The following is a 22,739-nucleotide window of genomic DNA, read 5'->3' as shown; positions in this document are numbered from 1 at the left end:
GAAATCTGTCTCGATACAAACTTATCGCGCCACGGCTATTGCCCCGTGCTAATCCGTACATCAAATGGGCATCTGCCAACTCCGCATTTGTAAACATTGCACTGACTGCAAAACCACGTTCGTGATGAACACTAACCTGCTGATGCTACGTACCGATGTGCTTGATGCTAGTACTGTAGAGCAATGAGTCGCATGTCAACACAAGCACCGAAGTCAACATTACCTTCCTTCAATTGGGCCAACTGGCGGTAAATCGAGGAAGTACAGTACACACTGACGAAACTAAAATGAGCTCTAACATGGAAATTAAGCGTTTCCGGACGAATGTCCACATAACATATTTTCTTTATTTGTGTGTGAGGAATGTTTCCAGAAAGTTTGGCCGTACCTTTTTGTAACACCTTGTATATTAGAACAGCATTTAACCCCGACCGCAGTGACAAAAGACGAACTCTAATCGGGAGATTGGAAAGACAGCGGTAAACACGATACAGTTTGTTGAGTTTTTGAGTGAAACGGGGGAAGGGGGGCGCTGTTGGGTTGTCCTATCCGCTTGACATCTCGACAAGGAATTTTAGTTGGTCGATCGGTCGGTAAAACCGCCTAGCACCGCCCGCGGTGGCCGTGCTGTTCTAGGCGCTTCAGTCCGCAACCGCGCGACTGCTACAGTCGCAGGTTGAAATCCTGCCTCGGGCACAGATGTGTGTGATGTCCTTAGGCTAGTTCGGTTTAGTAGTTCTAAGTTCTAGGGGACTGATGACCTCAGATGATAAGTCCCATAGTGCTCAGTGCCATTTGAAAAACACGTAGACATGTCCAATTTGTCCGTGCGTGCGTGTGTAGGGCCTTTTACCGTTAACTGCTCCTGTTGACCTCGGAACGTTCTCCAGTTCAGTAACCCTTCGGCCCTTCGCAAAATGATAAGCTTAACACCAGTAAGTCGTTTGTTTAGAGATTTTCTCTGAGCAGTCCCATCGCCAATAACTGGCTGTTTAGGAAAGCATTGCCCCTGAGAAATGCGTTTTCTCTCAATAAAGGCTAAGGCGAACCGGTGCTCACGTGACTCCGAGGTGAGCGGCGGAGGTGCGGAGCCCACGTGGTCTGGAGGGTCACGGGACTGGAGCGTTACGTAAAGGCGCTGTGCGCATGCGCGCTGGCTGCGCCTGCTGGAGTCGCGCGCCGCGGCGGAAGGCTTGAGGCAGCGGAGCGGTCAGCGCCATCGCCACAGACAGCAGACTCGCGATGCTACAGCGCCCCCAGCACACCTGAGAGGACCGGACCGTCAGCACACCACCCGAGGTACGGCGGCTGCGCCACGCTCTATTTTTAGCTCTCCGGGAACTGTACACGCTCACCGTCTTCTCCATATTTCGTCGGTGTGTGGTGTTTGACAGGTGTACTGTGCTTGCTTTCTTTCAGCAGCTGCTGTAAGTTTCATGTATCTCGAGCGCTGTATCCATGTTTAAGTCTATTTCCGTGCGAAAGGTCACTTTTCAAACTTTAAATAAGGTGAACCGTAACTTCTAAACATCTTTAAACTAACAAACATAATGCTTTCGTGATTGTTAGGGTAGTGGGTAAATTTCGTTTCCGTGCTACGATGGCAACTCTGACGTTTCGACTCTGTTATTGTCTCCCTCTCAAAATCTTGGTTGTGGTAATACTGACCTGTGCCGTCGTCCAAATTCCACCTTCATTAGGAAGGTGGCAATTGACGAGTCGGTGGAGCCGACGAATTTGAATACTAGAGGTCGTGATAACAATCTAGTCTGTAGTGTAGCCCAAGGTCTATATTTGACCACAAGATACATTTGAAGATACATATTACGTAAATCTGAGTGTTTTGTTGCATATTATGTACACACATCTTACATAAACTAGGAAACGTGCGGGGGGGGGGGGGGGGGGGGGGGGGGGGGGGCTGCTGCTCGTACATACAAGTGAAGTGCTTTAAGCTAGTTAAATCTCCACCTAAAAGACAAAGTGAAACCGTGCAGTGGCAACGTTTTGATCGGCGTTGACAGTCCCTATCAGACAAAAAGATTTCTCAAAAGTACTAGATAAAATAGAACATTCAAGCAATAGAAATTAAAATAGCAACATCCGTGGTTTCTGAAAATCTCTTAAGGCAAAAACAATGACTTTTTCCCTTGAAAACGCCATGGGAGTTTACATACCACTTTCTTTAATAGTAACTTGCGCTCACTTTTAAACGACTTCATCGTGGCCGGGCTTTAATCCCAAATATTCCATTTTCTATCGGAAACGTACCCGAATTGATTATTTTGAGTTCCAACAATTGAAAAGTATATCTAAGATAGCGCATTCGTTTATGCGGAAATGTAAGCTACATTAGAAACATTAGCTCATTAGGAGCTGAATAGTTACCTATGATTCTTCCAACGGATAATGTATCAATATATATTTAGAACTAACCCGTTCCTTTACCGCTGGAGCTGTTATGTGAAGTCATAATTATTTTATAAGACCTGCTTTCCTCCATTAGCTTTCTTCAAGAAAATCAACCTCCTTGTAAAGCGAGCTACATGGAATGCGCCACAAAAATAAACGGTAAATTGGAATAGTAATTTATTTTGCGTACTAAAAATGACGGCGGGAGATAATGCGCTGTGAGAAACAGTAATATCAGTGTTGGTAAACAGTATGTAGTTTACCCTGTGTAGTAAACACTTTTATATTGCGAATTTAAAGACATAAAATTTCATAGTTACTTAGATTCCGCCACATTTTCTTAAATACACCGAAAATTGTCAATTATATACACAGCACCACATACATACCACCAGGGGAAACCATGAAACACAAGACATCTACAAATACAACGAACTCATAAACTCCGCGCCGTAATGACGTCACACAGTGACGCCCTTACGTCATGAGTAAAGCAGGCGGGTGGAATCGGACGCTTCCATTTGTAAGCGCGCACAGTCTACACAACTACTCTGGTACTCTGCAGGTACCCGTCTGCATTCGTAGAACGGGCGTTCTCACACACTCAGTACACGCATTTGGGGAAGTAATAGTTTTGTGATTCTTTCCCAAAGTCTGTTGCTGCAGTAGCTAATGGAATCATATGTGTTTACGAAGGTATTTTACATTAACTTTCTGTCATTAATATATAAAATGATGGAAGAGGGAGGATAAGGCACATGGAGCTAGTTGGTTTTCGGCTCTCGTAGATCTGTTACCTATTGAAGTTTTCATAGGAGTGAATCCGTGTTAAACATCAAAGAAATAGGGAATAAAAACTCTTTGCTTATGAGCTGTCAAAGCAGTTTTACCATGCTTAAGCGGCTGTTTCTTTTAGGCTTCCGTACCTCAATCTGTAAAAACTGAATCCTTAAACGATATGTTTATGTCTGTCCAGATTCCTTTTTCTTAGGAATGGGTAGAGGTGTCAGGTTGAAATTCATGGCCCTTGGCGGTGCAAAAAATTGAGTCTTCTAAGTCAGTGAATTCAAGATACCGACTTTTAGGCCATACATTACTTTGAAACTCGCAAACATACTGAAACCTTTACATGAAATATCTACATACCTAATAAAATTTGTACAGTGCTCTCAGAACGCGAATCCTACTCGCAGTTATCCGGATTGTTGCCTTTGACTTTAATGGGGTGCCCATCATAAATAAAGAGAACGACCGGAGCGCCTCATGGAAGCGCAGTATGATAGCTCTTACTCAGTATGCGTATATAAATGTAGCTTACCATGTTAGCAGAAATTGTAGGAATGGGACTAACCTTTTCATAAACCAGTCGTTCATATTCATCTGCACCACATCTATGCTATTTTATTTCTCAAATTTCAAACAATATTATACATTAGTTTTTTCGTGTTGTATTTTTGTCCCGCTGCCAAAAAATCAAAATAGTAACTGCAAAAAGTAGACCTCTTGCGTGTTACTCCTTGAACATATTGTTGAAAAGTCGGATGTGAAATAATGACTCGGAAATATGGAAGCGTCCAATCCCACCCGTCTGCTTTGACCCATGACGTCACAAATATGGCGGAAACTACCATAAACCACGATCCCAATAATGGCGCATATAAAGTCGTTACGTACACATCGAGGACGAAAATACATCGAAAAACACACACACACTTTCCACAAAAAGCCTAATGACACTAACGGGACAAGCGCGGGAAATGGGGTGTTTTTCGGTGGGGCGGCAAACAAAATATAAAAAATTTAGACACCCACCCCATACAAAATCACACAAAAAGACGAAAAAAACAGACATCACAAAACTCCCCAAATACCACTAAACACAATATCGGGAGTCGAACACTTCCCTTGACCTATATAGCTCAACAGCAGCTCCCGATCCCATAAATTAGGATCACACTTCCCTTGGCCTATATAGCGCAAAAACATCTCCCGATACCAATACCAAAATACACAGCCACACGTTGGGATCGAACACTTCCCTTGACCTGCGCACTTAATTTTATCCGTCATGTCCATTCCTGAACAAAAACAACCGATTAATTTTACTAAAATTAGTGCACGACGAACAGCGAACAACACTAAATTTACCTTCACACAAAATCGTTAACTCACTGAAACGAATTCCACTACAAACACAGCCGACACTCTAACAATTATGGATAATGAGCAAAAGCAAACTGAGCCCATTACACCACACAAACGAAAACCCTGAACATACTACCAGAGAGCACAACAAACACGACATCTACAAACACTCCACACTCACAAACCAAACTCCGAGCTGTCATGACGTCACACACAACACCCTTACGTCACGGGTCAAAGCCGACGCATGGGATCGGACGCTTCTGTCGACCCATAACGACTTCACTATAATAAGTGGTCACGGTGTCCTCTTAAACTGTGGAATACAAGAAAGCAACTTTCTCATATCTGAGTGCCTTACTTCCTGTCGACGTAGAAGTGACTAGATATTAGAGTGGAGAACATTCGGGCATTGATACCTTAAAGTGGCAAGCGATTATTCTTTGACAAAGACTGTCGCTTCCGGAGCAGTAAGATATGAAACTAAGATTGGTAGGAATCCAGATCCTAAACTGAAAAGACTCTACAGCAAAGTAACATGTTTTAAAAACGCGTGGGATCGGGAATTGAGCGGTGAGTATTTGCAAGGCCGTTGCACCCGACAAGGTTTCCCTACTTAAGCTCTAGTGCAGCGCAGCCGCCTGTGTGGAGGGGGAGGGGAGGGAGGGAGTGCCCTGAGCCGGGAGCTCTGCCGTGGCCTGCACCTACACACGCTGTTCAGTTCCCCACGGCATCCTCAACCAAGCATTTGAGCGTCCGTGAAATTGTCTCAACTTCACAGCTCTGTGGGTTTTATGATGTATTACCGCGTTATAAGTAAACAGTGGTGCCATTAAAGCATTCTGAGTTAACAGGTAACGGGAGAGCAAATGTGTTAACCAGTTTGATACAGAAAACAAGAGTTGCAAGATTGCTTTTTCTTTAAGTGAACTAGTTTTGGGTTGCCTAAACCCATTTTTAAATCCTCCAAACAGAAATGGTATTCCGTAACAGCGTGCAAACCATGTGAAGATTGTACGCACTCGTACATAAAAGCAGAGTTTGTCTTGCCAGTGTTCATGGAAAAAATTTACTTTGATGCGCATGTATGTACAATTTTAACATGATCTGCATGCTGTTACGGAATATACCATTTGTCTGTCTGAATGATTTGAAGATGGGTTCACGTGACCCGGAACTAGTGATCACTTAAATTAAAAAAAAAAAAAAAATCTTGGAAATCTGTTTTCTCTCAAAATGAGATAATTCAATTAATGTAATTTCATTAATTGAATTCTCATTTTGAGAGTACTGAAGGAAGGTATGTTTTAATTGTAAAAAAATTCAACATTTAAGATCTTGGTAGTTGAAAGGTTTTTAAGAATATAAATAAGCCTTTATCCACATTATGGACTTAATGACGTTACATCGACAGACTTCAGTCACATGCGACTCCTTAAGTGCATCGCAAACAATAGAAAAGTGCTATCAGAAACATCTATTGGTCTCTGCCTTCTGTTAACAACTGTGCGCCCTCCACAGTGCAGAAATATTTGTCGGCTTTCTGTGGACACTGGATCTATATCTACATACAAACTTTGCAAGCCACCGTACAGTGCATGACGGAGGATACGCTGTACCACCAAGTCACTTCCTTTCCTGCTCCACTCTCAAAGCGAGGGGAAAGAGTGTCTTTATGCCTCTGTATGATGTGTAATTTGTAATATGTTGTGTTCGTGATCCTTAAGCGAAATGTATGTTGGCGGCAACCGACTTTCTGCAGTAAGCTTCAAATGCTAGTTCCCTAAATTTTATAGTGTTCCTCGAAAAAGAACATCTTCCCTCCTGAAATTCCAATTAGTTCCCAAAGCATCTCAGTAACACTCCCGTGTTGTTCGGACCTGCCAGTAACAAGTCTAGTAGCCCGCCTCTGAATGGCTTCGATGAGTACTCAAGACTAAGTCGTACTATCATCCAACATGCGGTCTCAGTTACTTTAACTCTCCCCCCCAATAAACCGAAGTCTACTATTCACCTTCCCTACCGCATTCCTCAAATGCTCGTTCCATTTCATATTGCTTTATAACGTTACTCAAAGATATTCAGACGACGTGACTGTGACAACCAGGACACTATCATTATATCCGAATATTACTCATCTGCATAAACTAAAATTTTTCTACACTTGGAGCTAGCCGAGATTAATCACCCCAACTAGAAATTTTGTCATTTTCTACCTGCCTACAGTCAACATAGACACCTTCCCGTACACATCAAACAACTGCAGATTGCTGCTCACCCTGTCCGCCAGATAATTCATATGCATAGAAAGTAACTACTCTATCACACTTCCCTGGTGCATTCCTGGCGAGACGCTTGTCTCTAAACACTCGCCGTCGAGGACAACATACGTGGTTCTAAGCACTCACAATCTGGGAATCTATTCCATATGCTCGTACCTTCGTTAGCAGTCTGCAGAGGAACACAGTGTCAAACACATTACGGAAATATAAACATGGATCACGACGTCATTCCAGGTAGTGCGCAGATTGCCAAAGAAGCAAAGCGGATAAATTCGAACTTAGATATGCTAAGTGCTGACTTAAGGACACGCGTTCGACGCTACACCCTGAACAATCGGGAAGGCAAATGGTAGGATAGCCCACTGTCTAATAAAGGACCATCAAACACACAAAGGCCTGACAGACTTAGCCACGTAGCTCGAGGGAAGGTATTGCTCTACTCCGTGTCAGAACTAAACATACTAAATTAACCCAGAAATTTCTGCTGGTACGAGAACTTCCCATGAGCGCTTGAAGAAACACAGTTCACCACATCCTTGAAGACTACAGCTACCAAAGACCTGGACGTAAAGGATCCAGGAAACCACTTATCAGAAATTCTAGCGGATAGTGAAGTAACCATAAGACATGTGCTACACTTCCTACGAAAGACTGGAGATAGAAAAAAAAATTAAGGAAAGCGCCATTATATTTGGTTTTGGGGGTGGACGTGGGAGGGTGATCCACTAACAGCCCTACTTAGACCAAAGGACGACCAATCCATTCTTCGCACAAAAACCTGCACGGACGACAAAATATATCGCTGAACAGAAGGTAACTACATATACTAGGTTTCCATTTACGCAATGGTCTTACTTTCGGTTTTGGCAGTTGATATTTAAAGACGCTAGTTAGCCGTTCACGTACGTAGTACAAAACATATAGTAGTTTGATGGAAAGTTCTCGGATTTCCGGCCGGGTGGCCGTGTTAAAACGTTTCGAAGGCTGTCATACTCTTCTTCTGGTGAAGCATCGTGAAAAGATGAGACTGAAACATCCCAACATTGTGCTGTTCAAACACTACTTCCCGGATGGAAACCAGAGCTTTTCATCAGCAGTATTCGACGGGGAAGTTTACATTCACAGGGTCAACTCGCACTCCCTAGACAAGGAGTAGATTTTCTGCAAGTCTTTTTCTATCGTCGCGGCTTCTCTGTATACTACAGCATCATCCGCGAAAAGCCCCATATATAGTGAAACGTAATAGTCCTTTAACACTTTCCTGGGGCACTCCCGAAATTACTTTAACTTCTGAAGACTTCTGTCCCTTCAGAATGACATACTGGAAGAGACAATATGTTCGCGGAGACGGTGACTGACTTATTGTAAGGTTTTCTTTTTATTTTGGAGATTTCGGCCTTCAGTGACCACTTTCAGGTGCTACGGATGGCAAAGAGTGAAAAAGTATTGATGTGTTGTCAACTCAAAACCAGAGCTCACATATATAAAGTCGGACTATTGGACTAGCACTACTGTTACCGCTGCTTACCTCATCTTCAGGTTGAAGCTCTCTTCTGTCCGGTTTTGCTTACAAATAGTTGTTTTCGGATGGAACCCACCTTGAGCAAACATTGTTTTCATCCAGACAACTTTTTCTGAAGTTACAGTATCATCAGTTTTTTCTCTCTAATAAATACCAGGGAAATTGCCAATGTCTATACGTATTAGGTTGAGTTTTTAATGAAGTATTCACAATTTTGAAAAAAATAATTATGTATGCCTTGTTACCACATGCTGTGGTTTGATTTTTCTGTTTTGAGTTTGTTTTTTCTGCAGTCTGTCCAGTGTCCATAGAGAACTCAGTGTAGATAGTTATATTGAAAATATACAAAGTTTGTAGGCAGGTGTTGTGGTTCGTCTGTGGTCCATATCCATAAAGTGTTCTGCCAATGTAAGATGGCATCTGTTATGTCTCAGTGCTCATTTGCGTTCTGTGTACCTAATATTGTCTGTCCAATATAAACTGCAGTCCTGGCAAGTCAGTTGACAAATACATGTATTGTTTCCTGTGTTAGTATTGGTTGTGCTTAATTTTCTCTATATTGAGTTACGTTCTGTAAACTATTTTTAATCCTTGTCTTGCCTCTTCTGGGCATATCTCGCTTGTGGGTTTCCAGTAGGCTGCTTAGTGTGGGTGCGTTGGGGTCATTTGTTCTAGCCTTTTCACTTCTGTTTTGTGAATATGCGAAAAAGTTTTAAAAACATGTGTATGCTGCCTTCGAAAAAGTTTGGTAGTACAAAATTCACACATCAGTTTCCAGATTTACGCATCATGGCACAGTCATCTGACTGCAGTAAAATGGTCACAATGACACAAAATTGCTGGAGAAATATGAATCTTCATGCAAGTATGCTTCCGACCGACCACTGTCACCTCTCTTCGTCAGCATTCCAAAGTGGAAACAAAAGTGGGCATGGAGTAATGGCGGTCGTGGACATAAAATTTTTGTTGTATGTCGTCTGAAGCGGCGAGTGAAAATTTGTACAATGGGTGGGAATCGGACCTGGGCTTCCTGCTTACTAGGCAGGTATGTTAGCCACATAGGCACCGCGGTTCATGCAAATGGGCGGATTACCCTGGCGCGCCTCCCTCCTTGATCCGAATTCTCACTGCCGCCCAGTCTACTTAAAATTCGATGCTAAGGTGCTATTCCAGAGGACAAAGTGCCTCGGCAATTCAATTGGTGTGCAAGGGAGAATTTAAAGCAGACTGGGGTGGCAGTGAGAATCTGGATCAAGGAGGGAGGCGTGCCAAGGTAATCCGTCCATTTGCATGAACCGCTGTGCCTAAGTGGCTTAGTTTCTAACATACCTCCCTAGTAAGCAGGAGGCATGGGTTCAAATTTTCATTCACCGCGTCAGTCTCTATACATAAAAAATCTGTATGAGACCAGCAGACACTCTGAAATTGTCATTTCAGGCGTCTACATAAAAGTATATTTATCAATGATTCTACGCTCAGACCTCATCAATGCATAGTAAATAGATTGTAGCAGCAGAACGGAAAATATATTAAGTGTTGTATAACAGAACTCCTACGTTGTGTAATTAAATACTCGTAAGTTGAAAACTAAAAAGGGTATACATTGAGCAAGCCACTGACTTTACTCTGTACACCATTCGGTTTCACATACACAAGGTTTCCACTTCTTGTTTGGAGACAAGGTTTTCGGGAGGTTTCCCTTCATTGTGAAGCAAATGCTGGAACTGGAAATTCATCCCAAATATTTCCAATTAATCTCTTGAACTGGCTGAATAAAGGAATAGTTCTGAAAAACTTTGATATACGTTCAGCTACATCTTTAGGACATTGATAGAAGTGATATTTGTCAAAGGAAATTTTGTTTGCAGTTAAATCTTCTTACGTTAGACAAAAATCTTGCGTTGCATTAAGCTTTTATTGAGATTGTTTTCACAGATCAGATAAATCGACCTGTTCTGGCTTCAGTCCCATCTGTTAACAGGTCGTTTAGTGTTCCTCGTTCTTTAGGGTTTGTATTGTAATTCCATCTCCGTAATCAATGTTTCTTCCATTCGTTCTAAATGTTCCTTCCAGTTTGATTCTTTTTCTTCTGTTTTGTCATTTACCGCAAAAATATTCAGTTCTTATCTAATGTTCTCCTTAGGAATTCTGTCCGGTTTAGTGCAATCTTTGACTGCTCACGAAAATTTCATTTCAGAGAAGATACAACCATTCTCTTACGGAATTTTCTCATTTTTGCAAGTTTCATTTACAGTGCCAGCTATAATCTGATCTCTGCAGCTTAATATGTACATCTTTACCTCCGTTAAGTGATGTGACACCCCAAGTAATTTAAGTGCGGAAGTTGTTCGAAAATCTGATATCAAATTAAAATTTTGTTTCGTACTGAGTACTTACCATGCAATTCCATTGTCTTAGTTTTATTTACTGTTACCTTAAATTTATGATCCTTTCTAATTTAGAAGATATTGATTTTCGTGGCTCGTCTTCAGAATTTGAACGGTCATGAGCATATAATACTTTGTCGGTCCCTTCTGGCACTGTTTCTTCTCATTTCCGGATATCGTCGTCTACATAAATATTGAAGAGTAGACCAGTAAATACACCCTTTTATCACACTTCAGTTTACTAAAATCGTTCCAGTGTGTAATTGTGGACGTCAAGCATAATATAAGTTCCTTTATACACATTATTGATGCAGTTTAAGCGATTTGGGAATTCACGTTCTCTCTATCTACCCTCTCAATTCTTTTTTAAAAGAAGGCAAACTTTCTTTCCATAACTGTCTCATTGCACCTGCGTATATCGGCCATATTTCGTCGCAACCTTGTCACTAATCAGGGCAGACTAGCCCTGTGTTTCCTACGGAAGCGACGTTCCATAGACACCTTACCCCCTACCAACAACCATTCAGGAAGTTGTCAAGCTATTTCTCAGTGATACATCATGCACTAGAAAAATGTAAACACAAGATCATCGCAAAAGCAATCAGACTTATTGGACGTTTTCACCATCTTAGTTATTGCCGATTCACGACAATCGTTCAGAACTATAAATTTTGACATAAAGAAAAACACATTGGTGTCTGGAAGCTCTTTTCCTAATACAGTGCTCAGCACGTTTTTTTCCGCTTGAACTTACTATTATTGCACATTTTTTCCAGTGTACTTAGAAAGTAATTTCTGGTTAGTATTGCCAAAATTGCCTTTCTGTGTATTCTGCCTTAAACAGTTCACAGTGAAATTGGTTCCACAGTATTTTCTAAACATTCATCGCAGTAAAAGTTATCCTGTAAACGTGCAGTTATCACATTTCATGTACATTGTGGTTCCCTCGAAAACCCTGTGTAAGAAACATTAGCGTAGCCAGTTTGAAACAGCACACTTAAATTTCGGTGACCAATTTTTAAGTTCTGAAAGGGAAGGGGATAAGATACTCGAAGACTGAATCAGAAGTGTGAAACGATAGTATGGCCAGGTTCAGCCCTTTAACTGCCGTGAAGGTGGCTGCAGCAACAGAGGATTTACGGGTGGAGATGACTTACCCGAAGACAGTTGTAGTCATGGTTACGACTGTAACAGTAAATGGCAGCGTACAGAAGTTGGACAAAAATGTGGAAACACTGCGAAATATGCAAGCTTGAACACAAATGCAGTTTCTAGCCAAGCCAGCACATAGGGCTGCTGTATTTGATCAGGAACGTCACCTATACAGCCTCCTCAATTCGTTGCGGTGTCAATTCTAATTTGACCAGTATCCTGTTGCAAGCCATCGCTTGCTTTAATCATAAATGTCAGTGAAGTCACATGTATTTGTCTTCACATAAAGAAAGGTATTACCTTCTCCACAACCTTCAAATTGTGAGCTACACCCTTAATTTTTGTATATGAAATTAGTGTATTTACTTATGGCCCTTTCGTTACGTAGGTATGCGGTTGCTTTCAGAAGTCAAATTAAGAATCAAATTAACTGATTTAATGATTGAACCTTGAATTACTGATATACTCATGTATCATCACAATAAAATAAAATCTGAATAGTTGGAGTATGAATCAGAATAGTCGCATATTTAAGTTTACATAAATAAGTTTTAATAAGCCTTTTATAACTACGAGATGACCAATTTAACACAAAAATGACAAACATAAATCCGAAAACGGATGGTACATGACTGTCAAAGCATTCGTTGAAGTGGAAGCTATAAAAAATCTCCCTTGAATTAATGTCTTTTACAACACAGTGATGTTGTTCGAGGTAGAGAGGATGTAAAATGTAGACTGGCTACGGCAAGGAATGCGTTTCTGAAGATAAATTTCAAATGGTTCAAGTGGCTCGAAGCGCTATGGGACTTGACATTTGAGGTCATCAGTCCCCTAGACTTAGAACTACTTAAACTTAACTAACCCAAGGACGTCCATGCCCGAGGCAGGATACGAACCTGCGACCGTAGCAGCAGCGCGGTTCCGGACTGAAGCGCCTAGAACCGCTCGGCCACAGTTGCCGCCTAAGAGAAATTTAACGTCGATCATAGATTTGTCAGGAAGTCCTTTCTGAAAGTCTATGAAGTGTAGACATGTATGGAACTGAAACATGATCGATAAATAGTTTAGACAAGAAGAGCATAGAAGCTTTCGGAATGTGGTGCCACAGAATGCTGAAGATCAGATGTCTAGATCATGTAACTAATAAGGAGGTACCGAATAGAATTTGGGAGAAGAGGAATTTGTGCTACAATTTGACTAGAAGAAGGGATCGGTTGATAGGACACGTTCTGAGGAATCAAGGGATCACCAATTTAGTACTGGAGGGCAATGTGGAGGGTAAAAATCGTACAGGGAGACAAAGAGATGAATACTTAAGTAGATTCAGAAGGAAGTATGTTGCAGTAGTTACTCGCAGATGAAGACGCTGGGACAGGCTAGAGTATCATGGAGAGCGGCATCAAACCAGTCTCTGGACTGTAGACCACAAACTACACAACGCAGTCGGACTTCGTTTACATGGATCCACTGTGAGGGCCAATTCTGTTCAAAAGGAATCAACTACGACCAAGTACACCACAAACTATGGTTCATCAGAGAACAGGGAGCCGTGAATATCATTTAACAACCCTACGCCGGTGCAGTAATGCTTTACCCCTTCACCCGGACTCAGGAGGCAGCAGAAAACGGTGCGTTGCGGCAGCTTTAATGTTCTGACGCGTCCACGAAAATGTGCAAACTACGCGGACAGGCGTTCTGATTATTAGACTGTGTGAAACTTCCCTATTAGAGCCCTGAAATCCTGACAGATTTCAGTATGAGGTGCACACATTAGCTGGTGTGGCCAAACCAACTTCACTCACAGGGAAGAAGGTGCGTGCTGTGTCGAACGTCAGACGGCCGTCATAGGACTAATAAGTTCACCCACGTGACACACGATATGTCTGAGACGATATGCACTTCCACTGGTGGTACAGCTGGAAACTGCCACTAGTTCTTAGTCCACAAGTTACAGACCACAAGTGTCACCCACTAGAGAAAGACTTGACAGCACTGAAGGACCAGAAGATGGAGGCGAAGATTCAGACCCACTTTCCACCAAGCCTCGGTACGGGAGCCGAATTAGGAAAAGCGAATCGACTCCACATTGTACAAACGGATTGAAATATCCCCTACTCATTGAATCTTCCGTTTTGACTGCTCTGTTAGACTGATATCCAATCCAGATGCAGCACCGAGGTTCCCCCACTGGGGAGCAAGACCCGGATTTGCATATCCTGAGGAGCCAATCAGCCTCTCAAAATCTCTTCTGAATAAAGATTTTGACTAGGGAGACTCCATTCTCATGGTAAGTATGGCCATGTTTCGACAAAAACGTCTACCTAGATGGGACCACAGCCCCTCATTTGAGGAGACATCTAATCTTTCCAGGCCGACCATTTCCAATTTCTGAAAGGAGGTTGTTAAGCTTCCCAGGCAGTCGTGTCTGTGAAAATTGTCCTCGCCGCCCGCTAAAAACATGGCGACTTTCTGGCGTCAGGAGAGTTAATGTTGCCTCCACTAAACACGTGCGCCAGCTGCTCTGTGCGTATCGTTGGGTATTGAGGGGCGAGCTGATGATGGAAATGCCAGGAACAGGAAAACGTGGTGCTGTAACAATAAAACCTGGACTATGGAGCAATGAATCATTTGGTTGAATGACCAGTGTTTAACTATGTTGTCAACTTCTGGCACAGTTTACGTCCCAAGAGTGAAACATGGCGAGGGCATCTGCGATGATTTGGGCGGTCGTATCGTACTTTCACAGACTCCATGCTTACTCTAAAAGGACGCATTGCTGCATGGACTGTCAGACCATTGTGGCTGATCAGGTAAAATATTTCTTATCGAATGGTGATGCTGTGTTCAGGCTACATGGCCCCTGTTCAAACATCTCGCGTAGTTAAGGACTAGCTTTGTGAGCATGAGCACTGAACGTCGCATCTCACTTGGCCACTATTGTCACCAGGTCTCAAAATTGAGGCCTGCTTAGAAGAGTGATAGGTTTGATAACTGCCCACCTCCATCGTTACTGAACTTCCCAATGTTTAGCGGTAAGAATGGTATAAGGCTCCCTTGAAAACCATACAGAATCTGTGTTTATCTATTCCGAGGCAACTCGAAGCTGTTCTGAATGCCACTTGTTTTCCTACGTCATATTAGGCACGATAATGTATTATATTTTTGTTGTTCCATGTTTTAGTCCACCCCTGTATGTTGTTCCATCAGTTGTGCTCAAAAAGTCTGTAAGATTCGGGAGGCACAATTGTGAGAGGGAGGTAGCTGCTAAAACTGTTAGATAATGCATTGTGTGCTGTTAACACAAAATTAAGGCCAAGTACAGCAAGCGTTCGCCACCTTGACTAACTGAAAATAGCTTACACATTCCGCACCACGTCTCGCTTACATCGTGACCGCTGAGCTGAGCAGATCTGCTCGCCACGCTCACGTATCGAGTGTCATCCGGTTCGGCGCTGCCTACTGCCGATCGCTGTCCATCGCTGCCACCACCGGCACACACAAAATCAAATATTTCTTCGCTAATTTTTCCCGAATAAATGCTGGTTGTCATCCTAATATGAATCTCGGATTCCTAGATTTACAACCATCAAACATTTCGGTAGACTTGCGGAATTTAAAAGTCGGACATTAGTTTGACAGTTTAGAAAGAAACAGACTAAGATGATAAACGTTGAAGAGCTTGAAAAAGTATTCAGAATTTAACCTTACGTCAACGTAGATGTCCTCAGTGCAGAAACAGACGTTAGAATTGCAGACAGGTTGGGATATCGACAATGCATACTTTCAAAGTATTCTCTTTGAACTTGTCTAGAGTGACTTGGAAAAATAGAAAACCTGTTAGACATCCTGGAATTGGAACACAGCTCCTCTTGAAAGAGAGCCCAATGTCGTCGCCACTGTGCCAGTTCGTTCGACGACCGGGCAGCCAATCGAAACTGTTAGTTACTTTTTATCACGCCAGTAGTTCCTCTCTTAAACATGAAACACACTTCGAATATAGTCTCGGCTCTGTACAGCTGTGACGCTTTTTTTAAATTAGTCGCCGAAACAAATGAAGTCTCATTCGCATCGCATGTGTCAGAATCCGTGAAATATGCATGCAAACTCGAAGTAAATGGCGGTCTGAGGACAACCATAACTGATAGAAACTGATAATAAAAAATGGCCATCAGACACACTAATTAAAACAGCTGCTTAGCTGCAGCAGTCATTAACCGTTATTTCACAAACGTGCTAAATTCCTAAAAGTTAATGTAAACTTCCTCCGTAAATTATAACTATGTCACGTGACTGTTTCCACTGCTTTTTCAAAACGTCATAGTATTAAACTGTGTTGTCATGGGATACTTCTTAATATCGTGTCAGATCTCACTTTCCCCGGCGCAGAGCAGCAACTCGGCGTGACATGGACTCAATAAATACTGAGCCATGCTGCCTACCTCTATAGCCTTCCATCAGAGGTACAGGTCATGTGCCTAAAACATTCATTCCTATTGCCCAGAATGTTCTTCAAACCAATCGTGAAAAACTGCGACTTGCTGAAATGGTGCATTGTCGTCCATGAAAATTCTATCGTCGTTGCGAACATGTAGTCCATTAATGACTGCAAATGTTCTCAAAGTAGCCGAACAGGATCGGTTCTGTTGGACCAGAGGACCCAATCCATTCAGTGTCAACACAGCTCACACCATCGTAGAGTCACAACCATCTTACAGTGTTTTGTTAACAACTTGGGTTCATGGCTTCGTGAGGTCTGCGCTATACTCTAACATTACCACCAGCACTTACCAAAGTAATCAGAACTCATATGACCAGGCTACGGTTTTCCAGTGGGCTGGAGAGGCGATGCCGTGCTGTTAACAAAGGCACTTGCGTCTGTCGTCTGCTACCATAGCACATTAACGGCAAATTTCACCGCACTGTACTAATACGTTCGTCGTACGTCCCACACTCATTCCTGCTCTTATCCCATGTAGTGTTGCTTGTCTTTTAGCATTGACAACTCTATGCAAATGCCGCTGCCCTCGGTTATTAAGTGAAGGCCGTCGCCAACTGTGTTATCCGTTGAGATGTAATGACTGACACTTGGTACTCTCGCCACTCTTGATACTGTGGATCTCTGAATACTAAATTCCCAAACGATTTCCTAAATGGAATGTTCCGTGTGTCTAGCTACGACTACCATTCCGCGCGCAAAGTCCGTTAATTCCCGTCGTGCGGGCATAATCGAGTTGGAAACCTTTTCACAACAGTTACGTGAGAAGAAATGACAGCTCCGCCAACGCACTGCCATTTTATACCTTGTGTACGCGGTACTACCGCCATCTGTACATGTGCATCTCGCTGTCCAATGACTTGGCACCTCAGTGTACTCAGGCTTACGTTGGCCTTAATCAGTCCCACCGATAACCATGATATAGAACCCAAATCAAACCACCAACCAACCAACTTCGCTCGGTGACTGTTAGTGAATTGTAGTAGAGCCTTCAGACTGTCATAGACGTTATTAGACAATCTATTTTTGCATGAGAGTGTTAAACTACTAAAATGCATCATGTCATTGGGATCTTCCTCCCTGTATTTAGACCCGGTCATCGAAGAGTGTATCGTGATTAAAGATAAGCCTTTGTTGTTTACCCAGTGCCCATGTTTTAACTGCAGCGGAATTATAGGATAAACTGTGTTTTCGTGGACCGTCTTCACAATGAAACTTAAATACTGCAGTCGAGCGTTAATGGAAACCTACTTTGCTAACACTGTTCCAGATCGGGACTAAGAAGTTTCGTACTCGTAAATGACGTTATTTGCTGGCTCAGATGGTAAAAAAACAGTTAGAATCCTGCTTCTGCACAGATTTATCGAGAATCATGAAAGTAGTTTTCGTATCTGACAGTTTTGAGTACGTACACCGGATTCGTGTGGGCCAATAGGATGAGACTTCGGCTCATCTCATATAACAATTCACATCCGATGTTCTCAAGTAATAAAATAAATATATGGTGTAAGATTCGCTGTAAATTGTAAAAGCAAAACATTAAATTACAATTAATTACTGGTTACTTTCGCTGTTAGATACTAACGTGCAAGAGAATTAAATGATGCCCTTAGTCCAGTCGAAGCTACATTTACTAACATTTCTGCTGATAACAAAACGGTAGTGATGTGTTCAGTTTAAGAACTGCTCACTTTGGCCAAAATCTTGGTGTCAATTGTTATGGTAATGCTCACGAATTTTATTTTGCAAATCCGTTCGTTTACGACCAATGTATCCAGCATTCCCACGACGTGGTTCCTTGCTGACTGACGAACCGTAGCAGACCCTCCACCTCGCGGACCTTGAAGAAATCAAAGAATAGAATATGAACGACGCTAGTCACTTCGACATACCAAAACATTTACAGCATAAGTCTACGAAAGAGTTGTAGTCAAATACTCCTTGCGTGGATGAACAATGAACACGTTCTAAATGGGGTGGGGTGGAACAAGACAGACTATGGTTTAAATGGCTATAGATAGTCTCTCTCTCTCTCTCTCTCTCTCTCTCTCTCTCTCTCTCTCTCTCTCTCTCTCTCTCTCTCTCTGTGTGTGTGTGTGTGTGTGTGTGTGTGTGTGTGTGTGTGTGTGTGTGTGTGTGTGTGTAAAATATCACGTATGACAATAATGAAGGAATAAAAATACATTCTCCACGTTTGTTGTATGAATCGAATATATATATGGTCTGCACTGTCGTCAAATATACATGAGCGGGAGTAGTGAGATGCATATATACTTGTAGTCAAATCATAAATAGCGATAAGCAAACTTTCGATATTTCAGAGAATTAATACCTCGTGAAAGTTAGCGGCATATATTTCGTAACTTTAAGGAAAGCCAGTTTTTTTTACACACAGAAATGTTGCAGCTTTAATTGGTACTTGGTGAGCCGTGGACATAAGCAAATACAGCCGCCGAGAAACTCCTCAATGGTATAATTTCTCGAAAGGCACTTTGTGCTCGCTTTCTACTTCTTACGTAGTAATTTGTCCCAGTGATGAACCCTCATACTTAATTCTTATTCATTGCTTCGAACTTCCTTAGGCGACATGCTATCATTCTTCAAACCTCTTAATTTCAGTAACATATAAAAATTTTAGAAAGCAGTTGCATAGTTGATTACAGAATTTGTCATCACGTTCGTATCGTCATAACTGATTTATTATTCTGGTGGCTGAATGTGCACGGCCCGAAAGCCAATAAATTGGGAAAAAAACGTTCTGTTTTAGATAATGTGGGAGACTATAGTGCTCCTGATTTCTCTTATTTTTGTGTTAAATACGCTAATCAGTATGAAATGACTAATGCATACGAATTAAAATTTATAACGTTACGAAAGGTCTTTTGCAATAACATGAAGCATCCCAAATTGTCATGTCACGAATTAAGAGATCAGTGCGTACTTTCTCCTTCGAAACGGTCTGTTCTGTCCCGTCATACTGAAGTAACTTTACAGGACTGATACTAAGTATGCAAACGCTCAAATAGTTTAGTTTCACAACAGCCAATTAAATTGACAAAAGCTGCTTAACTGAGTAGTAGCTACTCCGGTCTCGTAAACTGACATACTGTGTGCTGACCACATACCCCTCCATATCCGCATCCAGTGACGCCTGTGGTCTGAGGATATGGCGGCCGGTCGGTGCCATTGGGCCTTCATGGCCTGTTCGAGAAGAGTTTAGCTTTTTTATGGGTCTTGAGGAGCCGGCAGGGCACGTCTGCCCCAACTTTATAAGGCTTTGGTTCGACCGCGTCTTGGAAACTGATGCCAGTTTATGGGTCAGCAAGGCCTTCGTATTTCGAAACGCTGTCAACAGGAGCTTATCGCCAGGGTCCAATTGACTGTGTGCAGAGGCTGGTGAGCCTCCACTGTGTATCTGATGTATTAACCCCGCGGTGCGCCAAGAACATGGGGCTCTGTCCGTCCCAAACTCGCTAGCATCCATCTCCGCTGCAAAGGTTGTTCCTCTACCGACAGCGAGACAGTTTAGGAACCGTGCGAAGGAGAGCCTTGAGTTACTACAGAGGGACATTAAGGTCCAAATCCAGGGGTGGAGTAAGGGATCCCCCTTGTATCTACAGAGGTCAAAGTTACTTTTAGAATTGACTGCTTACAGGAAGAATTGTACCCCACACTATAGTTTCGATATTCAATTTAATGAATTTCATATCGCCATCCGCACTTTTACTGTTTACACGGATAGGTCTAAGTAGGGGGTTTTATAGACTACTCTGTAGTGTTCCCCGACTTCGTCCTCAAGGTATGGCTCAGAGTAGTTTCCAGTTTATTAACAAGAATTTTGCCATCCTGAGGGCACTGGAGCAGGTGTGACGGCGTTATGCCAAGAAATTCATCTGCTCATATTCACATAGTGTTGTTCCTGGCGCTATTAGTGTAGTGTACCAAGCAGATCGGATGACTGCAATAAGTGCAGGACGCTCGCCTTCTCTTGTTAAGACAGGGCGAGGAATAATTTTCTGCTGTGTTCCAGGGTCCATAGGAGTCCGGGGAAATGAACTCGCTGATGTTGCTGCCAAGGAAGCATGCTCCCTTCCATCTCCTGCTCGCTGTTCAGTCCCGTTGCCAGGTTGTTACTCTTCATTTCTGGCCAAGAAGACTATGCGTTTGTGGGAGACTCAGTGCCTGACAGTGAGGAGGAATAATAAGCTACGTTCCATAAAACCTTCAGTGCGGCTTGCGTCCTTCTGAACATAAGCTAAAGTGGTAGCCCTTAAAACTCTGAGAGTGGGACATTGCACATTGATCCCCGTCTTTGTAATGGCGCGAACAGCTATCAGTGTCAAAGATGTGGGACCCAGGTGTCAGTCAGACATATTGTAACTGAGTGCTCTTACACGACAGCCTGAGGGCTGAACCGGGTCTCCCACAGGATCTATACTCAGTGTTAACTGATAAAGGCGAGTATTTAGTGTTCTAAAATATTGGTGATATTTTCAGGTGGTTGTACCCATGGCTCTTGCATATCTAAGTCGCCTCTGTGTTATACGAATCTGTTCAGTGTTAACACACACAAAAGTTTTATCATTTGTACACTCCCTAGCACAGTTTTTATAGTGTTACGATACGACAAGGTATTATTCATTGTTTTATTACCTGGCGATAACGATTTTATATTCCGTCTAACATCATGCTGTGAATACTTTTATGAACCTGATGGTCAGATGACAAATGGTTGTACAAATACAGTATTTTACCAGCAGTTCAAAGTGGTAATACATTCTTCAAATTCTGCGAGAGTCTGGAATTATTACAAAAATGTTGAGTGCGATATTTTAATGGCGGAGTAATTCGGTCACTCATCTTTTCTAAGAAGTCATCGAGCCACAGTCACCGTGTATGTACTGGTATATTGTCGTGAATTTTTATCTAGTTACTAGCTGACAAACCCGGCATCGCCCGGGTATTGATTTTGACAATTGACTATTAGAAACAAAAACTGCGTTTGTAGGGAACAGTTTCTGTACGCTGGGCCCAACTGCTTTGTAAATGTCTGTGACAACGACTCTTCATAGCTCCATAGACGGCTATTTTCGCCTAAAGCAGTTTGCGTCTCGCAGGTGAAACCTGTTAAAATCGCAGCGAGGTGTCGGGGATTCCCTTAAGTTGACTCGACTCTGAGTATTAGTAGTAAAGATGCACGATGCGGCAGTTTCTCATTCGTCTCACTGACGAACGTCTCCTGAACTGTGATGGGTAGATGGTCTTCTCCACTCCCTTGATTGTTTGGGAATCACGCTCGAATTAAGTGCATTCGTGTGGATGCTTTGTACCCAAGATTCGACAGTTGCTACGGAGCAGCAACTGTTAATGATCTGGTGTAAGTACCGCCCCTACCATTTGATGTAGCAGAGCTCCGGGAGAGAATATGGGAAGCAACTGCCTGAGATCAAAGAGACGAAAAGTACCGTCCAATCGTAACGATTATAGCTGCGGGCGATGTTTCGTCAGAAACAGCGAAAAGTACGTGATCAGGGAGATTCTGTTTTCAGACAGATAACTATTTATCCTAGGCGAGCGTGGGACAGAATTTCTACGTAGTGTCCCGCAGTTGGTGCATATTCCTCGTAGTTTCACAGTACCTTTCCAGGCTATAAAAAGTCATATGTGAGTTAAGGTGTAATTGTTAAAACGGACTGCTGTTTTAAATATTACACTTTCGGTCGTGTCTCTCATTGGACAACACTAACTGTAAATTCATTTAGTCATGGAGACTGCTGGAAAGGCTTAATAATGCTTTCAAGGTACTCGCTGCACACATCTCCAGACATTTGCTCACCGGCTCTTTCTCAGCAAAACAGTAGAGGGTGAAACGAGGGCAAATAGGCATGGGGACGGACACCTCAGTCTGTACGTCACCGTGGAATAACTTCAAAAAGTTATTCGATAGTAAGTCAACGAATTTACATGAAATGGAGTGGATGAAACAAATTAAACATTTCGGTATGAAACCTAAATTTCTTCCGTAAGTATTTCCGATTTGAAATTCACTGCTTACCTGACACAATCCAAATCGTGCAACTGAAGATTTCTTTGAACTGTTTCAAACACATTGGTAACTCGAGGTCGCAATGGGGAATGTCCGCCTGCCACGTAATGTCATCCCAGTCCCTACGCTATGTAATTCCCAACTAGCCTCCTACAGTTTAATTAAGAAGCTCAGCAATGATATAGTTTGTGAATCTCTTATTCTCCTGTTGACTCTTCTTCAAAGTGTAGGAGATGAAATGTTGGTTGCACGGAATCAGTAAAGTTTAATCTTACTTTCACTAGTCCAATTACAT

The 22,739-nt window shown here is 42.5% G+C and overlaps 1 protein-coding gene across 1 annotated transcript in view; it reads left to right on the top strand.

Moving 5' to 3' along the window:
* The first annotated feature begins 1,142 nt into the window (after positions 1 to 1,142).
* Positions 1,143 to 22,739, top strand: part of LOC126337068 (MFS-type transporter SLC18B1-like) — a 117,135-nt gene continuing 95,538 nt past the window's right edge. The window contains exon 1 of the mRNA XM_050001400.1: positions 1,143 to 1,299. The gene's annotated coding sequence lies outside the window, so the exon portion shown is untranslated. The remainder of the gene's footprint in view (positions 1,300 to 22,739) is intronic.

This window comes from Schistocerca gregaria, chromosome 2, assembly GCF_023897955.1.
Source record: "Schistocerca gregaria isolate iqSchGreg1 chromosome 2, iqSchGreg1.2, whole genome shotgun sequence".
NCBI classification, from domain to species: domain Eukaryota; kingdom Metazoa; phylum Arthropoda; class Insecta; order Orthoptera; family Acrididae; genus Schistocerca; species Schistocerca gregaria.
Note: the sequence above shows the minus strand (reverse complement) of the source record. Positions and strands in the feature narration are given on the sequence as shown.